The sequence below is a fragment of the Lissotriton helveticus genome, chromosome 8 (genome assembly GCF_964261635.1).
Source record: "Lissotriton helveticus chromosome 8, aLisHel1.1, whole genome shotgun sequence".
In the NCBI taxonomy this organism is placed as follows: Eukaryota; Metazoa; Chordata; class Amphibia; order Caudata; family Salamandridae; genus Lissotriton; species Lissotriton helveticus.
This window is the reverse complement of record NC_136069.1, coordinates 739,602,807-739,629,945: the sequence shown is the minus strand read 5'-3', so window position 1 is coordinate 739,629,945 and position 27,139 is coordinate 739,602,807. Positions and strand designations below refer to the sequence as shown.

Genomic DNA, 27,139 nt, shown 5'->3' with positions numbered 1-27,139 from the left:
AGTTTGTGATCCACTTGCTGGCTGGATTTTTGTTAAAATGCAAATTAAAAGGGATACTTATAATTTGATAAGCTTCTATGGTGCTATTGAAGATTCTCCAGTAGCCCTACAGGGAATAGATTCACTTTTGTAAAATGAGACAGGTTATATTATAATGGGTGGGGATTTTAATTTAATTCAAAATTTGACAATGGATACATCACGCGTGAATAAGTTATGAAGCAAACCTAAATCTTTAAGGGATTTGCAGATTTTAATTCAAATTGTCACCCTTATAGATCCCTGGCGGACACAGAATGAAGCCTCACAAGAATACACATGCTATTTGAAACGCTATGGTACTGCATAGATTATTTTCTGACATCATATATTTTAGGCTGCAAGGGGGCAAGCATTGTTAATAATGTATTTTCAGATCATTCGTTGATTAGTTTATCTGTTCCATTAGTCCAATCTGGGTCTCTAAGCCCCAGGTGGAGATTTAATAAGGCACTATTATTAGAGGATTGTTGGGTTGAACAGATGAAACAGAATCTTAAGGAATTTTTAAAGCTCAATATAGGTTCTGCATTACACTCTGCAGTTTGGGAAGCACTAAAAACATTTTTTAGGATGGTAGCAATTACATTTTCTGCCGCTACTAGACAGAAGGAGAGAGCGCAACAGGATAGTTTGAGCACAGCTGTAGATGAGGCCATTTTGGCATATACTACATTTTCGATCCAAAAAAACGCTGAAATTAATGAAAGCTGCCAAGCAGAACTTGCAGGAGTTCTTTGTTTCGAAGGAAACATTAAATCATGCTTCAAATCTACATCAAAGATACGAAGAAAGTGAATTTGTGGGTAGGTTTCTGGCTTGGTCTGCGAAAGCTAGAAATAATTCTAATTTTATGAAATGAATAAAGGATCCTATGCAGCATATTAAAACTCTCTCCTCAGAAGTAGCCCAGGTCTTTTATCAGAAATTTCTTAAAATCTATACTGGAGGGATTGGGAGTCCACGAAGGTAATAGAAAGATGGCTGGCGGGCATAGAAGTCCCAATACTTTCAGAAGCTCAGGCAGATTCAATCAATGCGGCTATTACATTACTAGAGGTACAACAAACAATTAAATCTCTTCCCAAATGGCATGGTTTGCAGAAAAGACACTTTTCTCAACAATTGGCACTGATTTTGGTTTGTTTATTTAATTAGATTTTGCAAGGATGTAGTATCCCCAGTTCATTTTCAGAATTCATTGTTGTCAGGTTTGTAAAAAAAAAGGAATGCAGGAACTTGACCTAAACTCGTATCGCCCCATCAGTCTCTTCAACACTGATTATAAACTATTTGCCTAAATTCTGGTCAAAAGGGTTTCAGCTACAGCACAAACTATTGTTCATCAAGATCAAAATGGCTTCCACCCAGGGAGATTGATAAATTCAAACACTAATTTTTTAATAAAGGCTATAGATTCTTTTTCAATTGAGAAAATTAAAGCCACTGCCATTGTGTTAGATGCTGAGAAACCATTTTATTTGGTGGAGTGGGGGATACTTTTTACAATACTTTGTAAATTTGCTTTACCAATTAGTTTTTTGTCAATTTTACAAAGATTATATTTGGTGGATAAAGCATCTATAATGATTAATAATATTCCAGCTGAAAACAATAGGATCAGTTGCGGTACTCGCCAGAGATGTCCGATGTCACCCATATGGTTTGCACTATTCATCGAACTTTTGGCATGTGCTATCCTTTCAAATCAATCCATTGAACCTCCTATGAGGGAGGTGCCTAAACTTAAACTATATGCGGATGACATGGTTTTATATTTAAAGGCAGACAAGAATAACATTCAAAGAAGTCAGAACCATGCTCAGGAAGCCCACATCTGTCCCCACTGACCTCAAGAACTAACGGCCCATCTCGCTCCTCCCCTTCGCAGCCAAAGTTACAGAGAAAACAGTCAACAGGAAACTGGCACAATTCATAGAAGAGAACATTGTCCTCGAGCCATCCCAATCCTGATTCCGAAGCAACCACAGCACAGAGATCGCCCTACTCGATGTCACAGAGGACATCCGCACCCTCCTGGACCAAGTCCACTCCGCAGCCCTCATCCTACTCAACTTATCAGCAGCCAACTCCCACTGCACACTAGTCGCCAGACTACGCGACGCAGGCATATAAGGAATAGCCCTGGACAGGATCCGATCATTTCTCACTGGAAGAAGCCAAAGGATCAGACTCCCACCCTTCCTCTCCAAATCCATGAAAATCACCTGTGGAGTCCCACAGGGTTCATCACTGAGCCCCACCGTCTTCAACATCTAAATGGTCCCCCTCGCAACCATTGTCTGACAACACAGCCTCAACATCCTATCCTACGCTGACGACACCAAGCTCATCCTCTCCCTCACCAAATATCCCGCCACTGCCAAACTCACCTTCCAGAGAGGAATGCAAGACATCACAGTCTGGATAACCAACAGCTGTCTGAAGCTCAAAGCCAAGAAGACTGAAGTCCTCGTCCTTGGTACCACCCCTTCTGCATGGGACAGCACCTGGTGGCCAACTTCCCTCAGAAGCCCACCTACCCCCTCAGACCATGGCAAGAACCTCGGCATCGTACTCGACTCATCACTCACCATGAACCGAGAGGTCAACGCTGTCACCTCCAGCTGCCTCAACACCCTTTGCATCCTCCGAAAGACCTTCAAATGGATCCCCCTGAGTCAAGAAAGACAGTCACCCACGCACTCATCACCAGTAGACTGGTCTATGGAAATGCATTCTACGCCAGCACCAACAAGTCCCTACTCCGCAAACTCAAGACAATGCAGAACACCACCGCCAGACTCGTCCTTGGCATCCCCAACACGAACACAACAGCCAACACCTACAAATTCTCCACTGGCTCCCTGTGGAGAAAAGAGTCACTTTCAAAATCATCACTCACGCCTACAAATGCCTACACAACAACAGACCCAAAAACCTCAACGACAGAATCAACATCCACGTTCCCAAAAGAAACCTTCGATCTTCCAACCTCACATTGGCCGAAACACTAAGCATCCACAGAGCCAGGGCAGGTGGAAGATCGTTCTCTCACATTGTAGCCAAGACCTGGAATGAGCTACGGGCAGACATCAGACGCGCCCCCTACCTGAAAACCTTCAGGAAGACCCTCAAGACCTGGCTCTTCGGCTAAACAGATCTGCATACCCCCCACCCCTCTCAGTGCCTTGAGACCCTCACGGGTGAATAGCACACTTACAATTCCCTGATCGATTGATTGAGTGCCTTTAATAAGTTATCCAAGTTGACGGCATAGAGGGCAATGAAATAAATGAAGTAAAATCTGAAGCTCCGATTTTTAATAGTTCCCGAAAGATATTATCACTCACAAAGAGAATATCATTTATAAAAATTAATTCATTACTGTTATTTCTGTTTGCTTTTCTCAAATGTCCCAATTATGCTAATGAAGGCCTTTTTTGGAACCCTAGAAGGCAATTTCGGTCTTTTATCTGGAAGTCAAAGCGACCTAGGGTCGAGTTGTTAATACTTTTATTAGCTCATAAGGATAGAGGAAAAGCCCTTCCTTATTTAAGAACTTACTAGCAGGCCACACTTATAAGTTGCATGATCTTAGCTTAAAAAAATATAGCTGCAATAGATCATTACCTTCTACATATTATGTTAACAACAGCAAAAAAGGACCCGTCTTCTTTTTTATAATACCAAGACTACCAAAACGTACATGCTATAAGACACCTCAAATAGTTGTAGATCGTACTAATTGTATTTGGCGAAAATATCAGATCCCATATCACCATCCCGGGATAATGCTTGAGGCATGTGGTGGCTTAGGTTTGTGCTTGGGGCGTTCCACATTATCACGTTGGGCAAATATTGGATTTAGCACAGTGGATGACTTTTTCATTATAATGGCTTTGTTACCTGGCAAAAACGTACTTGCGAGCATAGAACATTAAGTCCAACACTTTATTTGAGCTACGCTCAAATTAACCATGTCTGTTCATGTAATTTGATTGAACGCTACGACAGAGAAAATAGGGCCAGTTTTTTTTCAGAATACGGCATAGTGGAATTGGTAATTGGTACAGACTTCTATATCAACCTTCAGGACTCAAAGTAATATTGAAGCACATTAATAGCGTAAGCAGTATTGCAGGTTGTTTCATTAGAAAGCCATATTGAGATTATTATAATTGTTTTAGTAAAAAAAGCTATTCGAGATGCCAATTTTAAGTGTGTGAGCTTTTGTTGTAAATGGATGCTTTACGACACCCTGCAAAAATTAATAAAATACCCATACTGCTGATCCCTTTTGTTTTAGATGAAAACTTGAGTCTGATGATTGGCTTCATTTGATATTTAGCTGCTGTAAATTGAATGAGTTTTGGACAGGGATTTTTGCTGACTAAGAAATTGGGATGGAAGTGTGATTTTACCAGACCTGATGGGAGCTCTTTTCGGCATCTCGTCAACTACTTATAATTTGGCCACGGCATTGAAGCAGCTTTGTTTTATAGTATCTTTGGTAGACACAGCATTAGTTTTAGCAAATTGGAAGTCTATTAAAACACCCATCATCAATCATTGGTGCACTCGGATGGACAAAGTGTATCGTCATGAGCTTCTCTATACAAAGAGAGTAGGGGCTATCAGGCGTTTTAACAAAATCTGGTCAAGTTGGTAGAGGGCAGCGGGCTTAGAGTAAGAATACAAGTCTTGCTGTAGATAGTATTTCAGCTATCTATAAGCTTATCTTATATTACAGGGCCAATTGGGTATATTGGGACATCTTATGAATGCTATTTTATGATTATTGGACAGTAAGTAATATTTTAGTAGGAAGTATAGTAGTATCTTATTCATTATTTAGAAGTAACATTAACATGAATTATTAGTGCCGTGATGTTTGTGAAAAGTTTAATAATTAAGATGTTTTAAGATAAATTGATATGAATTAGAAATATGAATCATGTATTTTTAGATAAATTGGATGATGCTGTTAAATTATTTCCAATAACAAAAAAAAGTTTTTGATGAAAAATGTCTAAAGCAAATTGCATACCCCACATGAGACCTTGACATTTTTGTTGAAGTGGTGCAAACATTTTTTCATATGACCTATTTATGAATGTTGCCAAATTATAAACAAACACTTGTTTTTTGTAAAAATTATTAAAGAGGCCTTTTAACTTTGAACTGCATAAGCAAGCATTTACCGATTGAATACAGAAGGAGGGAATATGATTTTTTTTCACAAAGCATATGGAAATATGGGGTTATTTACAAAATGTTTACAGTCCAGAGTCCTGTACTGTGTTGGCAGTAGAGTGAATCAAAAAGGGCTTTAATTAATGACATCCACAAAGATTGATATGTAGTGATGGCAATATTATAGAGAACAGCCAACACATTTCTTCAAATGGTATTGAATTACATAACATTCTTGTTATCATAGAATAGATTTTGTTTGAGAAATATTATTTGAAAGTAATTATGTGGTGAAGGAACAGCCCCAAAGAATGTCTTCTGCGCCTACCCATTTGTGGGGGTTGTCCCTTTCTTGACAAGATGAAAATCTTGAGAATACCACTAATGCAGGAGATGTGTGGCACAGCGGCAAGGGCGAGTGACTCTGGAGCACAGGGCTCATGGTTCGATTCACAGTACCAGTGTCAACTCATCCCAACACCCTGTGACTCCGGGTAATAGCTCCCTTAATTCCCCTAATGGCCCCCAGGGCCTTTAGTACCTTAGGGGTGATTAGTCCGTGCTTTACAAAAAATACTGGGTTATAATGCCTCCTAATGGCCTTCCTCAGTCGCCCTACTAAGATCCCAAACAATGCCTACATTGATGCCTTGACCAGACTCCCCAAAGTATGTGAAATCATATGTCCTCTTCATCATACCCTGTACAACCCCCATTACCCGCCTCTTGGTTAACCATGCAATCAAGTGAAACCCAGCAAAATCTGTTTCTAGAATCTGCTTTTAACCCCTTCGCTGCTAGGCCTTTTCCCCTCCTGTGCTAAGGCTTTTTTTGGCGTTTTGGAGTAGTGCGCGCTTAGGTCCTTGTAACTTTTTGACCACATAAGGTATCCGCGCCAAATTTGTGTCCTTTTCTTCCAACATCATGTGGATTCTAAAGGCGCTCAGGGTTTGTGGATTCCCTTGGAGGGGTCCCAGAAATTAACCAAAATATAGTGATTTTTTTGTTTTTTTCAGAAAAATGGGAAACACGGGCTGCAAATGAAAGCCTCTGTGTTTTTCCCTGAAAATGGTATCACAAAAGGGTTTGTGGGGCTGCAATCTCCATTTTCTCAGCTTTCAGGGAATGACAGTCTTTTGTCAGAGAACCGAAATTTTTCACTCAGTTTTGGCATTTTTCTGGGACATAGCCTATTTTTGCTATTTTTAGAGTTTTCCACCTACTTCCAGTTAATGGTAGAAATGAGTTTGAAAGCAATAATGGATCCTGGAAAGCTTTACATTTTCGAAAAGTAGACGAAATTCTGAATTCAGAAAGGGGTCATTTGTCTAAATCCATGAAGGTTTCGTTATAGAAACTAACAGTTAGATATTGGAATATTTGAAAATTTGTTGAAAAAAACAGCCTTTTGTCTCAACGTTTTCACCTATAACTTTTTCTAATTTTGACAGCTCTTGGAAAGCAATATACCATTACATCCGTTAGACCTTCCTGGTTGTGGGGATCTATAGGACTTGTAGTTTCACCAAGAACCCGATGAACCCAGATCCAAAAACTGAGCAGCAACTTGCAATGGTATTTTTTCATTTACTGGGTATAGTGCACTTTGTCTTGGAAAATGTATACATGGAATAATCTGTATGAAAGACACCTATATATTTCTGAATTGGGTACAAATTATAGAGTTCAGAAACAGTATATAATTGCACATTTTCAAAGTTGGGAATACTCATACTAGCATGAGAATTATTGGTCATTTTTCATAAAGATTTTTTTTTTACACAATGTCTTTCATTCAAAGGGAGAAATGCATGAAAGCTCAATTGGTAATAACAGTTGATTTACAAATCTGAATTACCCCAAGTTTCCCGATAAAAACGGTACCTCACTTGTGTGGGTCGGCCTTGTGCCTGCGACAGGAAACGGCGCAAAATGCAACGTGGTCACACCTAAATTTTGCAGTTACAAATTGACCCTTTTTTGGCAAAGTGCCTACCTGTAGTTTTTGCACCCTAGCTCTGCCGGCACCTAGGGAAACCTAGCAAACCTATACATTTTTGAAAAGTAGACACCCAGAGGAATTCAGGATGGGATGACTCGACTGCCTACTACCAGGTTTTGTTACCCAGAATCCCTTGCAAAGCTAAGATTTTGACAAAAAAAACACATTTTCCTCACATTTCTGTGGTTTAAAGTTCTGGAATCTGCGTGGATCAACAAATTTCCACCCACCCTGCGTTCCCCCAGGTCAATTGCCAAAAACCGAGGGTTTTGTCTTTCACGAAGATTTAGCGCTTCGATAACCCTTGAAGTTTGATACTTGGTTAGTGAGCAAGATGCCTAGCCGTAGTGGTTTCTTTGGTTTCTTTAAATGTTATAACACTGATTCCCGGTTGGAGGACTCGTCTCCGATACCTCCAGTTGGAACTCCAATTTATGAGCTCTATAGTCGACATGGTGTAGGCCCTATTATATATAATGAATATTGGGTTCGTTATACGAAAAACGATGGTGACCTTAGTTGGCCACCGCATGGAAGTTTTGAAATTACGATTTTAGATAATCTTGAAGTTAAATTGTTTAAAAAGATAGCTAGGCCTGCTATGTATGATTCCTTTCGGTTATGGCTTAAAGAGGCCAAGCAGAAAGAAATCAAACAGCTTAAGAAAAATAAAAAAGAAGGTATCATTACGATGATGCAAGGTGCAGAACAATATCAGCGAGATGAAGCAGAAAAAGAGATAGAAGTTTCTACTAGACTGCATCACATGCAGGTAGATAAATGTTATCCGGTTTTACCATCTAATCATGTTAAAAAGGAAGAAGATGTGAAGGAGGATCCCTTGTTAGCCTATTTATTGAAATCACCACCTCCTTATGCACAGGGTGCTACAGCCCCTGTAGTTCCCCCTGTAGTTCCTCCTGTAGTTCCTCCTGTTGTTCTAGCGGCTGCTGGTCGGCCTGTTGTTGGTCCTGCGTTTGTCCCACCACCTGCTCCTATTCCTACTGCTCCTTTGCCTGTACCTCCTCAGTCCATTGTTCCTGTTACCTCAACTGTCCTGGCTACCTCTGCTGTCCCTACGTTCACTTCTAATGTTGTTGCTCCTGTTCTTCTTTCTCCTTCTGTTCGTAATCGTATCCCTAATACTGTTGCTACCCTTTACTCCCCACTTTCTGGATCGCTATTTCGATCCGATGTCTCTGAAACCCCCCAGAGACGAAGTCAAATCCCTGGTGGAAGGGAGAGTGCCACGTTGGTAACTATGGTGCGTAGATGGATAAGACACCCTGCTAACTACCCTCCGCACATGGTTTTTGATACATTCTCTCAGTTTAATGAGCCCACTCAGAGATTTATGTTTGAAGAAATGTGTAACTTTTTGAGAGAAGAATGGTATAATGATGACTTGGATAATGTACCGCCTGAGATGACGGAACTCCAGAGTCAGTTTTCGAACGGTATGATTGTGGGTGGAAATGTACGACGAGCATTAGAGCGATTGTTAGCCTTTAGATCCACAGTGCCTTCTCGTGTGTCATTTGATGATGACACCGATAATACGAAAACGAACTCTGGTCAATATCCTATGAGAGAGGTTCCGCCAGTATGGATGCCAGGTGCTCCTGCTGCCAATCCCCCAGTTTTGCCACATTTCCAACGTGTTTGGATACACCTCCCATGGAAGCGATCAGAAGTCTTGCAGGTGAAACAATCTTTGCCTGATCCGCGTAAGAATCCGGCGGGTTATTATAAGGAGTTGTCCCAATTGGTAGATGCTACTATTATGAACCTCGCTGACATCGACATGCTGTTTGGTAATGTCGTACCGCAACCGATTTGGGCGAAAATTCGCCAAACGAATCATGTGAATGAGTTAGGCGGTGATTGGCCTGCACTAATAGCGGCTGATGGACTACAAGTTGGTGGGGCTAAGCCTGAGCAGTTAATTTTGGATCTACCCCAGAAAATCATTACACTTATGAAAACACTCATGCCAGCGATGAGGGTGAATTGGGATAAATTATCGGCTTGCAAGCAAAAGAAAGACGAGAGTGTCTCCGATTTCTTTACTAGATTCGAGGAGGCATTTGTCGATCATAGTGGTCAGGACATGAGCACCGAAGGAGGCCAACGGTTGTTTGTTGATAAGTTTGTGTTAAATTTGTTGCCAGAGCTATGCAACAAATTGAAAAATTCGGAAAGTGCATGGGCTGTTTCAACCACTGCACAGATATTAGCGACGGCTCAATATTATGAGAATAGGGAAAAGGAAGAAAGTGATCGTTCAGACAAGAAAACGAAGGAGCTCAAAACGAAGGTTTTGTTGCAGCAGGCATATCCTCCACGTTCAAATCAAAATGATTTACAACAGCAGTATCGACCACGAGCCCAGTTCACTAGGATGCAGTCGCGCTCTGACTCCTCTGACTTTAGATCTACGCTTGGGTATAATCAGTGTGCATATTGTAGGAGAGAGGGCCATATAAAATTTGATTGTCCCGCTTTACGTGATCGTTATAATAATGTTTCGGCTCGGGGAGGTCGTGGTGGTCCTCAACAGGCCTCTCGAGGTAGAGGACGAGGTTTCGTTCAAAATCATGAGCGCTCTACTGTTTCATCGGACGCAAATAATTGTTTCGACCAGCGAAATGCGGGGTCCGATAAATCTGCACAGTACTATGTGGACGATTATTATGTTGAGCATGAGATTGTTGCAGACGACCGTTACTAGGACAGCCATCGACAAAGAGAGGGAGTAGTGTCAGTTCCGGTTGATCAGAGAGGGCCTTACGTCGCGGTTGCCACATCTGGCGTAGTTGAGCCTTTTCTGTTGGACACTGGTGCAGCAAAAAGTTCCATCATGCATTCCAAACTCCCTGGCGCACCTTTGTCTGGCTTAACGAATGTTTCCATTGGATTCTCTGGCGCCCCTGTTAGCAATCCTGTCTCTAGCCCTTTGTCCCTTGCGATTGGTCCTCGTGAGCTGGAGGCTCCATTGATTCTATCCACTGGGTGTGGTGAGTATCTTTTGGGTCTGGATTTGTTAAAACGGATATATGCGACTTTGTATTGCTCTCCTGAAGGAGTGGAGCTTACGTTAGGTCAGAGGGTTATCTCTCCTATGTACCTATCAATGGATAAGTTCCCACCGGAATTGAGTTCTCTTCCTGCGTCTTTATGGGCAACAGGTCCCAATGATGTGGGCCTGTTAAACATTCCACCCTATGTGGTCCAGTTGAAAACGAATGTTCGATTACCACGTATACCTCAGTATCGTATCTCTCTTGATGGCGAGCGAGCGCTATTAGCGATCATTTATGACCTGATCGAAAAAGATGTCATCGAAGAAACTCGGGGTAATGTGTGTAATAGTCCTGTGTTACCCATTTTGAAACAAACCGATCCATCTAAACCTCCTGTGTACCGATTTGTAATTGATTTGAGAGAGGTGAATAAAATCGTGATTCCGCAGTTTCCTGTGGTGCCTGATATCACGGCCTTGTTGACCCTGATTCCAGCTTCTGCCTCCTGGTTCACGGTGATCGACCTAAAGAATGCTTTCTTTAGTATTCCGATCGCTGAGGAAAGCAGAGATCTATTCGGTTTTTCATTAGGAGGTCGAAGTTTTAGGTTTAAACGCTCACCTCAAGGCTACTGTGAAAGTCCATCGATTTACAGTCAAGCCCTTAAAAGTCAACTTGATGCGTTTGTGTTACCGACGGGTGCGGCTTTGATTCAATACGTTGACGACTTGTTGGTGGCAGCCGATACCGAGGATATTTGTAGAACTGCTACAGTATCGTTGTTGCGGCATTTATGTGACTTACATCACAAGGTGTCACCTTCTAAGCTGCAATATTGTTGTCAAGAAGTAACCTACTTAGGTCACTTATTGTCAAAAGAAGGGAGAAGGTTGACCCCAGAAAGAATCGCAGCGATTGCCCGAATGACTGTGCCAAAAACTCAGAGAGATGTACGTGCCTTTCTAGGTATTACGTCATACTGCAGACAATGGATTCCAAATTTTTCATTATTGGCGAAACCATTGTTAGCTCTTACGTGCAAGGATGTTCCGACTCCTTTGCCTTGGACTGAAGAGTGTCAGAAAAGTTTTTCTGAATTACGTGATGCGTTGTGTTCGGCTCCTGTGTTAGGTACCCCTGACTACAGTAAGCCGTTTACACTATACGTTCACGAGAGGGATGGTTGTGCGTTGAGTGTCTTGACGCAACAATTTGGTGACAAACAGCGTCCATGTGCATACTTTTCTTCGACCTTAGACCCAGTAGCTAGAGCATTGCCGAGTTGTTTAAGAGCAACAGCGGCAGCTGCGGTGTCCATTCGACAGTCCGCAGGTCTGGTCATGGATAATGTGCTTACGGTGATGGTTCCGCATGCAGTTGACACTCTCTTGAATCGAACAAAAACTCAACACTTGACGAGTGCAAGGTTGTCTGGGTATGAGTTAACCCTTTTGGCGAGTCATATACGGATAAAACGTTGCAATGTGTTGAACCCTGCAACATTGTTGCCGATCGGCATGGAATCAGGTGATACAGTACCACATGATTGCTATTTAAGAACTGAAGAAGAGACGAAGGGTCGTATTGACCTGAAAAATACTCCATTGGTAGATCCCGATGGTACTTTGTATGTTGATGGTTCATGCTTTAAGTTGCCGAATGGTGAAGTGACGACTGCGTATGCTGTGGTGACGTTGAGTACGGTTGTGGAAACTGCGAGATTGAGTCAGAATTCGGCCCAAGCGGCTGAACTGATCGCCTTGACAAGAGCGTGTGTGTTGTCCAGAGGAAAGCGAGTGAATGTGTTTACCGATAGTCAGTATGCATTTGGTGTAGCGCATAGTTTTGGTCGATGGTGGAGAGAAAGAGGATTTTTCACGTCGCATGGCACGAAGATCCAACTCCGACAGCTCGTGAACGACCTTTTGGATGCACTTACATTGCCTAAGCAGGTGGCCATAATTAAATGTAGTGCGCATCGGAAAGTGACAGATGATGTGGGCCGTGGTAATGCATTTGCGGATGAGACTGCTAAGGAGACAGTCAGAGATCTGACAAATCGAATGTATGTTACGAGCTCAGTGAGATGGCCAGCGGAGACTAGCATGTGTGAAGACACAATTGAAAGTGTGAAGGAAATACAGAACGAGGCCACTGAGATGGAAAAGACTAAGTGGAAAGAAAGCACGGGGAAGTTAGACGGGAATGGATGTTGGGTTGACTTGTCAGAAAAACAGAGATGGATGTTACCGGACGCATATGTGTTTGCTGTTGTTACAATGGCCCACGGCACGGCACATATTAGCGCGAAAGGCATATGCAAGTTGTTGTCTCCTGTATGGAAGAATGATGGGATTACTAAGTGTGCAGAGAGAGTGGTAAAGAATTGTATGGTATGCTTGATGTATAATCCTGGTAAGGGCACCCCCACTCCACCTGGTCATTTTGCTCCTCCTACATGTCCCTTCGAAATTATCCAATTAGATTTCATCCATATGGAGAGATGCAATAATCTGAAATATGTTCTAGTTGTGGTTTGTGCATTCTCCAGATGGATTGAGGCCTACCCTCTTAAGGATAATACTGCCCTGTCGACAGCAAAAATCCTGCTCAAGGAATATTTCCCTAGGTATGGAATGCCACGGATTTTATGGTCAGATAACGGAAGTGAGTTTGTGGGAAGTGTGATGAAGAGTGTGTGTCGTGGCCTAGGCATAGTCCAAAAATTTCATAGCGCTAATCATCCTCAGTCGGCTGGTTTGGTGGAAGGATATAATGGCACCCTGAAATTGAAACTTGCCAAAATCCAGGCAACGACTGGTTTATCGTGGCCGGATGCTTTGCCTTTAGCTCTCTTATCGACCAGGGAAACCGTGCACTCTTGAGTAGGGCTTAGCCCATATGAGATTGTGTTCGGCCGTCCTGCGAATATTTGGGGAGTTCCAAGGCCTAAGGAGTTTAACAGAATTGAATATCCAATGTTGATTGACTATCTTTATGATCTGACTGCTAAATTGAGTTTGATTCATCAACAGGTCTTTGAGGCTCTACCAGCACGAACAGAGGGTTCTGGTCATCGGCTACAACCTGGTGATTGGGTCGTTACCCGCAATTTTGGACGAAAACGCAATCTCGAGCCAAGGTTCGTGGGACCCCACCAGGTGTTATTGGCGACGAGGACTGCAGTTCGGCTGGTAGGCAGGAAACATTGGGTACATGCGAGCCACACAAAGAAGGTTCCGCTTCCTTTGCCAGGAGATACGTGGATAAAGAAAGGAGTCGCCTCGACTGAAATAGAAACACCTTTGTCCTATATACCATTCAGTGATGCTCAGCTTGTAGAGAACGGCTTAGTTCAATCAGACATCCCTGTTGAATCAACCGAAACTTTGTCTACGTCATCACCATTGGAGAGTTCAAGTCCTGAATTATTGTCTGAACAATCGAACACTGCCTTGCCATTTGAACCGTTGTTTGAAGAGCAGACTCAACCAGGAAGAAGTCGATATTTTCTTCGACCGCGCAATAAGGACTAATAAAGTTTCATTTTTTTTATTTTTTTGAATTAGCAGTACCACCTTACTGTTGTCATCAACATTGTGGACATTTTATGTTATATGTGTATTTTCTTTTCCAGTACAGCTAGAAGACTGATATTAAACTGAATGCTCAAGTAGTTAGAACCTTCCATCTGGGTTGACCGTAGGGCCGTGCGGGTACTTTCTTCTGTTTAGCAGGTTTCTGACACTAGGTCGATTCCTTTGTCGGTTTCTGGGAACTCCTGGAAATTAATAATCGCTACTCAGAACAAAGTGCGTCAAGAACGTCACGGACGTTTTTTTTTTTTAGAAGATGGGGTTTTCTAAGCTGTCGGAAATAGAGAGGGTAACGGCGCAAAGATCTAACTTGCATAAGATGTTCCGAACAAAATATTTCCTGTTGCAAATTTTTATATTATTTCTAACTGTTTCTATGCTATTGGTGGGTGGAGTGTACTTTGGGAGTCAGTTACTATTGGATACCATTTCGCCTACCTCTCCTTCTCATGATCTAAATTTTGTTCCCACTATTTCTCCACATTCTTTCCATCTCCTACCCCAACATGAACAGGTTAGACGTGCGGAATTTATGAACAATTCCTTTGTTCAACTCCTACATCAGCATCAGTTGGTGGTGAATACCACTAATTGTTGGGTGTGTGGGTTAATGCCACATACCATGGATAAGGGTATTCCGTATTTAGTTCTTCCTTATAGTCCCCAGGGGTCAGCTCGAGCATTCCAAAGTATGTTTCGCAGTGCCTTAGATTCCTACCCCCATCGAGAGCCACGCTCAGCAGGTTTTGGTCCTGGCCCGTACCACAAGTCTTTGGTGATAGCTATTACTGATTTAGATAGAGATATTTTTGACGTATCGCTTATCCCAGAGGAGGAAGTACGAGCATATAAGGATCTTAGTGACGCTGAGTATAGTGTATCAGTGGGTGATAGACAGCTTAAAAGCTCGTCTCCGATCTGGATCGTACCTCACTTGGGTCGTTTCTGTCTGCAAGGTCATGGTCGAAATCCGAGAGCTCAGCTTGAGAAGAGCGCTTGTGTTGACACGTACGTCTTACCGATGCTCTCTTCCCCTGTCTTTCTGACTGCCAAGGGTACCTACTTTGTGTGTTATGACCGCGCATACACATGGTTGCCCCATGACTTCTCGGGCACATGTTATATCGCGAATCTTTTACCTCCGACTTTTACCGTCGCCTCAGACTATCACAAGACCAGAGTTGTGAGAGGCGTTATTAGTAAAGAAGATACTGTCGGTCAAGAGGCAGGAGACTTCTTTAAGGGTTTCCTACCGTTTTGGGGTCCTATGATTAATAGTAGGAACTTGAGACAGTTAACTCGTGTGGTGGAATCGACCGCTTACATAACTGCAAGTGCCCTTGGGAACCTGACAGCAGAGCTTCAGGCAGATAGACTTATGACGCTACAGAACCGTATGGTTCTAGACGTTGTACTAGCAGATAGAGGTGGTGTGTGCAAGGTGATCCATTCGAGCTGCTGCATTTTCATACCTGATAACGCTCCAACCGTTTACCAAGCCATCTCAAAGTTGCATAAAATCTCAGAGTCCATACACGTGGACGAGGGAGATTGGATGCTTCTAGGATGGTTTTGGGGCCTAATGTCGACATGGGGTTGGAAGATTCTGATGATCATAGGGGTTGTTGTTACGTTTCTGTTCACGTGTTGTCTTTGTGTACAGTGTGGTCCTGCCTTATGTGGCCTTTGTGCTACAACGTGTATAAGAAGGCCACCTGCTACCAAAGAGACATTAATGGATAGAATAATGTTCCAACAACATCTGAATGATCTGATGAACATCGAGATCGATTCCGACTTCGACTAGTTCTTGCCTACATGAGGGCAAAAGGAGCGTCTGAGGTTCCGTGAGAATCGTTATGATGTTCTGGGCATGGTCGAATATGGGCAAGTTTGGTATCTATGAACCGTAAATAACGAGTTTAGTAAGTGTACGCGTTTTCGTTACACTACTTGGAAGGGTTCACCTTATTTACGCGTTTCTTCTTCTGAACCCTCGGGTTCCATTTTAGATACGGCACCCATTTTGTTTCTTGCCCTCACGTAGTCAGCGAGCAGGCAACTGTCCGCGCTATGACCCTGAGTTCCCAAGCCTTGCGGAAGATGCATATTCCTTTTGTGCGTCTTTTATGACGAGGGGATGACACTGCAAAGGCAGAGGGCTCCGCTTGAGGGTAATCTTGCCGTGCAGGTCTATTGTTTCAGCCGCGCATGTGTTAGGATCGAATCCCTTGATCCTGTGATCATGCTTCCAATATTACCCTCACACTCTTTCCTTTACTGTTGTCTGTCTTCCTGGCAGCTGTTCCTGTCTCTTTCTCTCGTTCGTTTACAACTAGAGTGGAATGTGGCTAATGGTGAGAAGATGTGCTTTTACAGTTGGGAACCGGCAATGTTACTGAAATTATGTTCCGGGGTTCTGAAAACATGAAAGAAGTCCTTTTGAAGTTTACTGTGGGAACTGAGTTGTAACCTTTTGTCCGTGTGTTGTGCAATGACGAAAATGTGTATAAAAGGAGCGATCCACATTTGCAATTTGAAGCAGACTCTCAGAACCTACACTCTGTTGTACTTCTTGTGACTTTTGCCTCCTTGCAGTAATAAACGCTGATCTTTGACGCCGAAGGAAGTGTCCCGTGTCTCTGTCATTTGTGTGCTGAACAGGTATCCCACGAAGGTTTCAGGTGTTGTTCCCTGGCACCGCTGGACCTTAGAGAAAGTCCAGTCCTTCAGAAGCTCTGCCACTATCTAGGGAAACCTAGCAAACCTATACATTTTTGAAAACTAGACACCCAGGGGAATTCAGGATGGGGTGACTCGTCTGCCTACCCCCAGATTTTGTTACCCAGAATCACTTGCAAACATAAAAATGTGACAAAAAAAACACATTTTCCTCACATTTCTGTGGTGGCAAGTTCTGGAATCTGCGTGGATCCACAAAATTCCACCCACCCAGCGTGCCCCCAGGTCTCCTGAAAAAAATGGTACCTCACTTGCGTGGATAGACATAGTGGCTGCAACAGGAAACGGTTCAAATCGTACGGTGGTGAATTTACATTACCTTATTGCAAAACTACCTTGATTTTGGGGGGGGGCATCTGAGTTTGTGGCCCGGGGCTCGGTGGTATTCTTTGCAAAGTAGCAAACCCAAACAGTTCTGAAAACTAGACACCCGGAGGAGTCTAGGGAGGTATGGCATGCGTGGGTCCCCCAATGTTTTCTTACCCAGAACTCCTTGCAAACCTTAAAATTAGGTACAAATAGCACTTTTCCAAACTTTTTGGCGTGGGATCGCCGTGCCGGCAAAAAAGTCCTACCACCCTGCGTTCCCCTTGTTCTCCCGAGTAAAAGGATACCTCACTTGTGTGGGTGCCCCAAAGCAGAACACGGCAAAAATGAATTTTGAAAAAAGTAGTTTTTAGTCATATTTAAGTTTTACAAATTAAGCCCCCCAGCCTGAGTCACATGCCTTTGGCCCACCCACACAAGTGAGGTATCATTTTACTCGGGAGAACAAGGGAAACGCTGGGTGGTAGGACATTTGTTCCGGCAGCGAGATCCCACCCAAAAAAGTACGGAAAAGTGGGTTTTTTGACCAAAATTTCAGGTTTGCAGGGGTTTCTGGGTAGGAAAACATTGGGGGACCCACGCATGCCATACCTCCCTGGACTCCCCCGGGTGTCTAGTTCTCAGAACTGTTTGGGTTTGGTAGTTTCCAAAGATGCCCGCCAAGCCCCGGGCCAAAAGCTCAGGTGACCCCCTCAAAAAATAAGATTATTTGGCTAAAGGTAATGTTTTGGTCTCCACAGTATGAATTGGGCCTTTTCCTAAAGCAGCCACTATGCCTACCCACGCAAGTGAGGTACCATTTTTATTGGGAGACCTTGGGGAACGCTGGGTGGGAGGTAATTTGTGTGAGCCCAGTGATGCCACGCTTTCCCACACTAAAACGTGTGAAAAAACTGATTTTTTCCAAGCAAAAAATGAGGTTTGCAAGGGATTCTGGGTAAAGGAACGTTGGAGGATCCACGCAAGCCATACCTCCTTGGAAGCCCCCGGGTGTCTACTTTTCAGAAATGTGTGGGTTTGGTAGGTTTCCCTAGATGGCTGTCTCGCACGGGGCCAAAAACCCAGGTAACCCCTCTTGCAAAAGCTGGTGAACTTAACATTTTCACCATTGTTAAATTCACCAGCGTTTGCAAGAGGGGTTACCTGGGTTTCTGGTCCCGTGCGAGACAGCCATCTAGGGAAACCTACCAAACCCACACATTTCTGAAAAGTAGACACCCGGGGGCTTCCAAGGAGGTATGGCTTGCGTGGATCCTCCAACGTTCCTTTACCCAGAATCCCTTGCAAACCTCAATTTTAGAAGAAAAAAAAATCAATTTTTTCACATGTAGTCTGGGAAAGCGTGGCATCACTGGGCTTACACAAATTACCTCCCACCCAGCGTTCCCCCAGGTCTCCCGATAAAAACGGTACCTCACTTGCGTGGGTAGCCATAGTGGCTGCAACAGGAAAAGGTCCAAATTGTACGGTGGAGAATTTAAAATACCCTGAAGCAATATAACTTTGATTTTGGGGGGGGCACCTGAGTTTTTGGCTCGGGGCTGGGTGGTATTCTTTGGAAAGTAGCAAACCCAAACAGTTCTGAAAACTAGACACCCGGGAGAGTTCAGGGATGTATGGCATGCGTGGGTCCCCCAATGTTTTGCTACCAAGAACTCCTTACAAACCTTTAAATTAGGTACAAATAGCACTTTTCCAAACTTTTTAGCGTGGGATCGCCGTGCCGGCAAAAATGTCCTACCACCCTGCGTTCCCCTTGTTCTCCCGAGTAAAAGGATACCACACCTTAACAGAGTTACTCAAAAGTCAAACATTCAAGCACGGCTATCTATTCCTCAAAGACACACACATACAGGTTGGATTTGGCACGAGGGCGAGTGATGGTTCAGTACATAAAATTTTATTAACAAGATATTTCAAAAAATGAAATGCTCTGTCAATAAATAAATGCATAAAAACCGAACCAGTGACTCGCAACTCGTGAGCTGTAAAGCCACGACAAGGCACCAACCGTTTTACAGGCCATTCACGCACCTTTCATACCTGATACAAACCAGACCATTGACACCATCCGAATGGAAAAGCAACACATTACAACAATCACAATAAGGGACAAGGTACACCCTAATGCAGAAAGAGAAAAAAAACAATTATTACTGCACACCCATCTAATCCGCAAGCACACACACATACTGGTTGGATTTGGCACGAGGGTGAGTGATGATTCAGTACATACAATTGGATACGCAAGTAATTTCATCAAAAATGAAATACACTGCGTATAATTGAAAGTATGATAAACTGAACCACTGACTCACAGCTCGTGAGCTGTAAAGCCACGTCAAGGCACCAACCTCTTTACAGGCCATTCATACACCTTTCATACGCGTGACACATACAAAACATTCACACCGCCAGCCGCGGACCCATCACATTTCAACACTCACACCAGCAAACAGCGCCATTCAAGGGCCCATCACTTTCACACGCCCACATTTCTGACACTGCAACTACACAAAATGATGGACTGTGTGGAGTGTCACTCAACTAGCAGTGTGTGTAGTGACCAACAGAAAGTAACTACTCACACACCGCCTGCCGAGCGCCAGTCCACCCACACCACCATCCAAGCACCAGACCATGCACACTGCCAGCCAAACACCACTCAGCGCACACCGACAGCCAAGTACCACTCCACACACACCGCCAGCCAAGCATCACTCCACGCACACCACCAGCCAAGCGCCACTCCACAAACACATCACCAGCCAAGCACCACTCCACACACACCGCCAGTCAAGCACCACTCCACACACACCGCCAGCCAAGCACCACTCCACTCACACCGCCAGCCAAGTACCTAACCATGCACTCCGCCAGCCAAGCAAAAATCCACGCACCCCCCCAGCACAACTCCAATCCATGCACTATGCCAGCCAAGCACCAGACCACGCACACCACCAGCCAAGCGCCATCCACTCACACCGCCAGCCAAGTACCTAACCATGCACTCCGCCAGCCAAGCAAAAATCCACGCACCCCCCCAGCACAACTCCAATCCATGCACTATGCCAGCCAAGCACCAGACCACGCACACCACCAGCCAAGCGCCAGTCCACGCACACCAACAATCCAAGCACAATCCTGCACACACCACCATCGAAATTAGAATTTTTTAAAGAAATACCACAAATCAAATGTAGAAACCTACAAATCTGCTAACACAAATTCAAAAACTAAATGCTTTGCACTAATGCAAACCTTAAAGCAGACTAAAAAATATTACAGAATACAGACCAGACAGTACACTTACAAGCTCAATGAAACTCCCAAAACTTCTTTTGTGTGTGGTACGATTTAAAACAAGCTGGCACACACAATCCAGTATTTGAAGGACAGTCAGGACAGTACATACGAGACTCCCTCCGCACTTCTCTTCGCCAACAGACTCTACATCTTTTAGTGGGATTGTCTTTTGCAGTTGTGGGAGGAATGTATTCTGGAAAGTGGCGATCTTTCAGTCTAGCCACTTCCTCCACCAATCCAAATCTTGGCACACTTGCCTGTTCCACTAGTACAAGGCTGCCTATTATAGTCTCCTGAAACTTAACAAAAGGCATCTTTGACTCAGGACAAGATTTCTGGAAAACAACAAAAGCATTAAAGGATGCCAAGTGGAAAAGATGGATAGCCAACTTCTTGTACCAAACGTAAGCCTTTCGAAGAGCAGCATAAGGTTCCAACCTCTGATCTACTCTGTCAACACCACCCATGTACATATTGTACTGTAAAATGCACACAGGTTTACGCACTTCAGCAGTCTCACCCCGAACAGGCAGAGCTTCAGTGCTTTCGTCATGGATAGTAGTCAGCATGTACACATCTCTCCTGTCTGAAAACTTCACAGCTAGAAGCTTCCCACATCGCAATGCAGTAGACTGTCCCCGCACAAGCCTTTTGCAAACAAGTTCTATTGGGAAACCTTTCCGGTTACTGCGCATCGTGCCACAAGCAACAGTGCCCACTTTGGCCAATTCCTTGAACAAACGCACACTAGTGTAGAAGTTATCTACATATAAATGGTGGCCTTTGTTAAATAACCGTCTACCTAGTTCCCACAAAATTTTCTCAGTCACTTCAAAAGTGGACGGACAAGCAGAAGTGTTAATACTGGAATCCTTACCGGTGTACACCCTGAAATTATAAACATACCCAGTATCACTGTCACACCGCATATACAGTTTGATTCCATAGCGTGCCCTCTTACTAGGAATGTATTGCCTAAAAACCAAGCGGCCCTTGAACAATACCAAAGACTCGTCCACAACTATTTCTTTTCCAGGTGCAAAGATCTCAGGAAAACGATCAACAAAGTGATCGAGGACAGGCCGAATCTTAAAAAGACGGTCACAATCAGGGTGATCGCGTGGCAACGCTAAATCATTATCAACAAAGTGCATCATGCGAAGAAGAAGCATATATCGATCACAAGTCATAACTGCTGGAAATATAGACGTTGCCATCAAGGGACTAGTGGACCAATAAGAAGACATTGATGGTTTCCTTAGCAAGCCCATCAAAAAAGTTAATCCCAAAAACTTCTTCATCTCTTCAACATATGTGGGAGACCAATGGGTAGCTCTAGAATGGGGCTTAAGGCTGGCACTGGGGTCCCTCAAATACTGCTCTGCATACAAATTAGTTTGCTCCACAATCTCTTGCAAAAACTCATCGTCAAAAAACGATTGAAAAAATTGAATTGGCAAAAAATTGTCAGTATTCACTCTACACCCAGGAACACCAGTGAGGTCTGGCAATTCCGGCTGCACCATGCCAGGGGCAACCCAGACGTCATCACTAACATCAGGAGAAGAAGCCACCCTAGCCTGCAGCCCAGATGCCTCTTGCTGCACTACATCAACGGGAACACTAGCATCCCCAGATGCCTCTTGCATCACTACACCAACAGGAATACTAGCATCCCCAGATACATTTTGCATCTCTACACCAACAGGAGAACTCACATCCCCAGCTGCCTCTTGCATCTCAACATCAACAGAAGAACTCGCATCCCCAGATGCCACTTGCTGCTCAACAACAACAGAAAGACTAGCAGCACCAGATGCCTCATGCTGCTCTACAACAGGAAGACTAGCAGCACCAGATAACCCTTGGCACACCACAGCAATGTGAAACCTTTTGGGCGCAGCCTTTACCACACTTGCCTCTTCCCGACGAGAAAAAAATGGAAACCATGAGGACCTAGGCTGCCGCTCACATGGCTCTTGCCTCTCTACCGGCACATCAATGTCCCTCTCTACCACAGGCACTTCATCAGCACTAGAAGAAGAATCATCATCCGATGATACCATGCGAAGAGAAAACTCACTGCCTGAATCTTCTGCACCTACCTCATGCTCCGAATCGGAGTCAGTGTCTGGACCATGGTCAGAGGAAGACTCAAAAAGCAAACTAACAACCTGCTTAGCAGTCATCCTGCGAGCAGCCATTATCCTTACAAAGCAAGAAGACTACACACACAAGTGAACAACAACCTACACTGTGCAAAGTAAGAAGTAAACAAGGTAGAGTCTTCACACAAAAATCAATACACTCAAAAACAATTCAAATCTAACCAAATATAAGAACACTCACCAGCACCTACTCTGCTGAAACACAGCAAAAAGAAAGGAAATCCCACTGGAAAGAAAAAAAAAGTATAGATTAGACAAAGTACACATCAAGCAGCAATACAAAAAAAAAGTTATCAATCAAGAAACACAAAGCCACACAAACAGCAATAACTTCACTTTTCATAAAAACACATTAATCTAGGAAAAGTAGTACAAAAAACATTTACTTACCAAGCACATGCAACTACACAAGCTTCAAAACCAGCATTAACTGACCCACAACCTACACCAATACAAACAGCAAAAGCCTGGATCAAAAACAAAGAAAAAAAAATAATTAATACTACATTTCACAAACAACATAACAAATGAATAAACAACACGCAAATTTACCCCCAAAATCACATCCACACAGATGGGCCATCAAAAAGGGCAAAACGGACAAAAGTACGGGTTGATTTGCCCACCGGGGGGGGCCAGAAAATCTAAATTTAAAATCCGACCCACCTGGAAGCGACCCTTGCCCAAGGGGTCACTTCCTACAATCTAAAATAAAATCCCTGGTGCTAGTGGGGGCATTTCCACCGCACAATCGCAATGCTGTGCGCGACCGTGAGGCAGAAATGCCCTGCAAAGAGACATCAAGAGAGAGGAAATTCACTTGCCTCTCCCCTGATGCCTCTTTGCAGCCCCAAACCCCCCAAATATCTCAAAACCAACCTAACACCTCCAGGCGCAGGAAGCAAATGGCTTCCCGATCGCCTGGGAATCCCTGAAGATGTTGGCGCGTGCTGTGCGCGCTGACGTCATCAGGGATTCTCATGGGGAGGGGGGCAGCAGAATTACTGTGGTTAACTGTGATGCTGGACAGAGGCACTTGCATCCTTGATTTTCACAAGCGCAATCCAAAAACAATTCCTATGACCACGAGCTTCTTTCTCCCCATCTGCTGCTCTCATCAGTCTCTGACCATATATACACATAAGAGGCATGTGAACTCACACAGAAGACCCCCGTTTGGCAACGCCCACCAACTAGCGGAGTGCACCATCTTTCCTAAATTTACCCACTATGATGGACAGCTCACTCAAGGGACCTGTGCACACATCGGTGCGATGGCATAGTAACACACACGGTCACTGGAGACAAAGCAAGCGCTCGAGTTGCAGCACAAATTCAGGAAAACATTCATCAGCCCAAAAACATTTGTGACCTTCCCACTATGATGGACAGCTCACACAAGGGACCCCTGCGCACATCTGTGCAATTGCATAGTAACGCACACATGGACACTGGAGACAAAGATGGCGCTCGAGTTGCAGCACAAATTCAGGAAAACAATCATCAGCCCAAAAACATTTGTGAGCTTCCCACTATGATGGACAGCTCACTCAAGGGACCCCTGCGCACATCGGTGCAATGGCATAATAACACACACAAAGGTCACTCGAGACAAAGCAGGTGATCGAGTTGCAGCACAAATTCAGGAAAACATTCATCAGCCCAAAAACATTTGTGACCTTTCCACTATGATGGACAGCTCACACAAGGGACCCCTGCGCACATCTGTGCGATTGCATAGTAACGAACACATGGTCACTGGAGACAAAGATGGCGCTCGAGATGCAGCACAAATTCAGGAAAACAATCATCAGCCCAAAAACATTTGTGAGCTTCCCACTATGATGGACAGCTCACTCAAGGGACCTGTGCACACATCGGTGCAATGGCATAGTAACACACACGGTCACTGGAGACAAAGCAAGCGCTCGAGTTGCAGCACAAATTCAGGAAAACATTCATCAGCCCAAAAACATTTGTGACCTTCCCACTATGATGGACAGCTCACACAAGGGACCCCTGCGCACATCTGTGCAATTGCATAGTAACGCACACATGGACACTGGAGACAAAGATGGCGCTCGAGTTGCAGCACAAATTCAGGAAAACAATCATCAGCCCAAAAACATTTGTGAGCTTCCCACTATGATGGACAGCTCACTCAAGGGACCCCTGCGCACATCGGTGCAATGGCATAATAACACACACAAAGGTCACTAGAGACAAAGCAGGTGATCGAGTTGCAGCACAAATTCAGGAAAACATTCATCAGCCCAAAAACATTTGTGACCTTTCCACTATGATGGACAGCTCACACAAGGGACCCCTGCGCACATCTGTGCGATTGCATAGTAACGCACACATGGTCAATGGAGACAAAGATGGCGCTCGAGTTGCAGCACAAATTCAGGAAAACAATCATCAGCCCAAAAACATTTGTGAGCTTCCCACTATGATGGACAGCTCACTCAAGGGACCCCTTCGCACATCGCTGCGATGGCATAGTAACACACACATGGTCACTGGAGACAAAGCATGTGTTCGAATTGCAGCACAAATAAAAAAAAACATTCATCAGCCCAAAAACACTAGTGAGCTTTGCCTAGGCAGGACAGGTGTGTTTTTTAGCCACTTCAGATAAACACAAAGTAAAAGAAATGAAGGACACTTGCATCCTTGAATAAAATTAGCACTATATTTATACTTTCAAAATGACCTTTTCTCAACATAGGAGGCATGAAAACACTTCCAAATTAATGTTCCCCCAAAAAGGGGAGCGACCCTTCCCCAAGGGGCCTCTCCCCGAACAACGAAATTGGAAAAAAAAAAATTAAAATCCCTAGCATTCCAGCTGCACGATCGCACGATCGTGCAGCAGGAATGCTCTAAAGTTGCATCGAGGGAAAGGAAAAGCCTTTCCTTTCACTCGATGTAAGTTTAAAAAAATTCCCCCCTGCCCCAGCCGCAAAACGAACCTCTTTGTACTCCGACGCGCAGGAAGCAAATGGCTTCCCTGCGCGTCGGTAAACAAAAGGAACCTCCAGTGACGTCAGTGCGCCTCGCGCGCTGACGTCATTGATGACGCGGGCGGGGAGGGCGGGGGGAGGCAGGGGAAGGTCTTCCCCTGCCATCCCCGCAGAAAAGAAGAAAATTGGGCAGACTCGGGGGGAGCGCTGGCGCTTCCCCCGAGGGTGGGGCTCATGACGAGCTAGGCTCGTCATCAGCGTGCGAGCGCCCTGCTCCATGACGAGCCCAGCTCGTCATCAGCCCCGAAGGGGTTAAAGGAGCAACCATGCTCCATTTCACTTAAGATTCCATGTTGTTCTTTTTTACTTTGTTTGTACACCAAGGTCTATTTCTCTTCAAGACTTTTATTCTGGATTACTCTAGAAGTTAGCTTTTGTCAGGGCAACACATGCCTATTTTACTGCTCCATACAATCAGCGGGCCTCAAGAATCATTTGGAGTTGAGAGTCACTCTTGTACTCCTTTGCGGCTTTAATTTGATGAGACTGAGCCATTACTGGAAATATTAGAAAAACTTCACTAGCTCACATTAATTCTGTAAATCCTGAAATGCTTTTGACTCCATCTCTAACACACAGGTTTCTAGAGTTGAAACCAGGATTTCTACAAGTAAATTTCCCTTCTTCCACAAATTTGATGTAAATGCTGTCAGTAAAAATTATATCTATGACTGCCATATAATTTGTAGAAGTTCTAATGAAATTGTATCATTGCTGTCAGATTTACCCAAAGCGACCTCCCCATCAACCCCGAGTTTGAGATACGTGGTCAGTCAGGTCCTGCAACCTCAACCCACATTTATCGAGAGACATGTCACAACTGGGGTCTCACTCAGCCCTGAGATAAATATGCACCCAGGGAAAACCTTGATCAATCCCACAGATAGATAGTTGCAACCCAACCAGGTCAGAGGAAATTAGCTTCAATAAAAAATGTTTGGCCAAAGGCGCTCATTCTCCAAAATACCACAAGCTAGTTGCTACATGGGGTAGAAACACTCAGCCAATCGGGACACGACATGCACACCACAGGTAGTGATCAAGTGCTCCCCACACCGGACATCTGGGCACATACACACTGACCCACAATAGTTCTCCCCAAGGTCGAGAGCCATCTGTGTCCTTATCAGGCGCCCAAACTTTTTAATTTACCACTGAGATGCTTTTGCAGGAATGCAGAATTGTTTTATAGTATCTCACAAGGTTTAGCTATGGCCAGCTGAAACTTGTACAAAGTGAGACTTTCCTCAGACGCACTCTGTCAATACTCTCCCTGCCACTGCATTTATTTAAACCAACTTGTTCCTGTTTTGCCAAACGTCTCTTGTCTTTTCAATTATTTAAGGTAAAATCAAATGTGTGTGTACCTATTTTATGTGTGTGTGTTGGTAATACTCTCAGTATGTTCTTTTCCATTCATTTGTTCCTCTATCTTTCTTCAGCAGAAAATTCCTTGCTAATCTAAATCTTTTTTACACCTAGATTTGTGAACCTGCTCTCCAAGTCTATACCTTTCACTGTTCACTTAAGATCCTTAGCATCAAACATTGAAATTCACCTGAATACTGTTATTGATCTCAGGGGCTGAGGGATATTAAAATAATTCTTTCAGAGGTGAAACCTTTGAAGGAGTATATGCCTTGGGCACCAGCAGTCTGATGGTATTGAAGACTCTCAGTATCGAGATTGACATAAAAGCTGACCCACCAAACCA

General features: G+C 44.0%; 1 protein-coding gene across 3 annotated transcripts in view; it reads left to right on the top strand.

Annotated features, from left to right (window-relative positions):
* The window catches only part of LOC144772891 (acetylserotonin O-methyltransferase-like), a 667,360-nt gene that overhangs the window by 553,605 nt on the left and 86,616 nt on the right, over positions 1-27,139 (top strand). The gene's annotated exons all lie outside the window — the stretch shown is intronic.